A 3111-nucleotide genomic window follows, 5' to 3' on the forward strand; every position below is an offset into this window, starting at 1 on the left:
CCCCCACCACACAGCTCCACCGATGCACCCACCACACAGCTCCACCAAGGAACCCACCACACAGCTCCACCGATGCACCCACAACACACCTCCACCTACACAGCTCCACCGATGCACCCACCACACAGCTCCACCGATGCACCCACCACACAGCTCCACCGATGCACCCACCACACAGCTCTACCGATGCACCCACCACACAGCTCTACCGATGCACCCACCACACAGCTCTACCGATGCACCCACCACACAGCTCAACCGATGCACCCATCACACAGCTCTACCGATGCACCCACCACACAGCTCTACCGATGCACCCACCACACAGCTCCACCGATGCACCAACTAAGCTCCACCGTTGCACTCACCACACAGCTCCACCAATGCACCCACTAAGCTCCACTGATGCACCCACCACACATCTCCACTAATGCACCCACCACCCAGCTCCACCGATGTACCCACCACACAGCTCCACCTACACAGCTCCACCGATGTACCCACCACACAGCTTCACTGATGCACCCAGCACACAGCTCCACCGATACACCCACCACACAGCTCCACCGATGTTCCAACTAAGCTCCACCAATGCACCCACCACACAGTTCTACCAATGCACCCACTAAGCTCCACCGATGCACCCACCACACAGCTTCACTGATGCACCACCACAGAGCTCCACTGAGGCACCCACCACACAGCTCTACCGATGCACCCACCACACAGCTCCACCAATGCACCCACCACACAGCTCCACCGATGCACCCATCACACAGCTCCACCGATGCACCCACCACACAGCTCCACCGATGCACCCACCACACAGCTCCACCGATGCACCCACCACACAGCTCCACCGATGCACCCACCACGCAGCTCCACAGATGCACCCACCACCCAGCTCCTCAGATGCACCCACCACCCAGCTCCACAGATGCACCCACCACACAGCTCCACTGATGCACCCACCACCCAGCTCCACCGATGCACCCACCACACAGCTCCACTGACACAGCTCCACCGATGCACCCACCACACAGCTCCACTGATGCACCCACCACAGAGCTCCACCGATGCACCCACCAGAGAGCTCCACCGATGCACCCACCACAAAGCTCCATCGATGCAACCACCACGGAGCTCCACCTATGCCCCCACCACAGAGCTCCACCGATGCACCCACCACAGAACTTCACCGATGCACCACCACAGACCTCCACTGAGGCACCCACCACACAGCTCTACCGATGCACCCACCACACAGCTCCACCAATGCAGCCACCACACAGCTCCACCGAGGCACCCACCACACTGCTACACCAATGCACCCACCACACAGCTCCACCGGTACACCCACCACACAGCTCCACCTACACAGCTCCAACAATGCACCCACCACACAGCTCCACCGATGCACCCACCACACAGCTCCACCGAAGCACCCACCACACAGCTCCACCGAGGCACCCATCACACAACTCCACCAATGTACCCACCACGCAGCTCCACCGATGCACCCACCACACAGCTCCACCTACACAGCTCCACCGATGCACCCACCACCCAGCTCCACCGATGCACCCACCACACAGCTCCACGAGGCACCCACCAGACAGCTACACCAATGCACCCACCACACAGCTCCACAGATGCACCCACCACACAGCTCCACCTACACAGCTCCAACAATGCACCCACCACACAGCTCCACCGATGCACCCACCACCCAGCTCCACCAATGCACCCACCACACAGCTCCACCGACACAGCTCCACCGATGCACCCACCACACAGCTCCACCGATGCACCCACCACACAGCTCCACCGAGGCACCCACCATACAGCTCCACCAAGGCACCCACCACACAGCTCCACAGATACACCCACCACACATCTCCACCGATGCATCCACCACACAGCTCCACCCACAGATGCACCCACCACACAGCTCCACAGATGCACCCACCACACAGCTCCACAGATGCACCCACCACACAGCTCCACCGATGCACCCACCACACAGCTCCGCCGAGGCACCCACCACACAGCTTCACCGATGCACCCACCACACAGCTCCACCGATGCTCCAACTAAGCTCCACCAATGCACCTACCACACAGCTCACCAATGCACCCTCTAAGCTCCACCGATGCACCCACCACACAGCTTCACCGATGCACCCACCACAGGGCTCCACCGAGGCACCCACCACACAGCTCCACCGATGCACCCACCACACAGCTCCACCAATGCACCCACCACACAGCTCCACTGATGCACCCACCACACAGCTCCACCTACGCAGCTCCACCGATGCACCCAACACACAGCTCCACCGAGGCACCCACCACACAGCTCCACCGATGCACCCACCACACAGCTCCACCGATGCACCCACCACACAGCTCCACCGATGCAGCCACCACACAGCTCCACCGACACAGCTCCACCAATGCACCCACCACACAGCTCCACCAATGCACCCACCACACAGCTCCACCAATGCACCCACCACACAGCTCCACCAAGGTACCCACCACACAGCTCCACCGATGCACCCACCACACAGCTCCACCAATGCACCCACCACACAGCTCCACGGATGCACCCACCACACAGCTCCACCGAGGCACCCACCACACAGCTCCACCGATGCACCCACCACACAGCTCCACCGATGCACCCACCACACAGCTCCACCGAGACACCCACCACACAGCTCCATGATGCACCCAAAACACAGCTCCACAGATGCACCCACCACCCAGCTCCACAGATGCACCCACCACACAGTTCCACCAAGGCACCCACCACACAGCTCCACCGATGCACCCACCACACAGCTTTGCCGATGCACCCACCACACTGCTCCACTGAGGCACCCACCACACAGCTCCACCGATGCTCCAACTAAGCTCCACCAATGCACCCACCATACAGCTCCACCGATGCACCCACCACACAGCTTCACCGATGCACCCACCACAGAGCTCCACCGAGGCACCCACCACACAGCTCCACCGATGCACCCACAACACAGCTCCACCAATGCACCCACCACACAGCTCCACCGATGCACCCACCACACAGCTCCACCTACACAGCTCC

This window comes from Lissotriton helveticus, chromosome 6, assembly GCF_964261635.1.
Source record: "Lissotriton helveticus chromosome 6, aLisHel1.1, whole genome shotgun sequence".
Classification (NCBI taxonomy): Eukaryota; Metazoa; Chordata; class Amphibia; order Caudata; family Salamandridae; genus Lissotriton; species Lissotriton helveticus.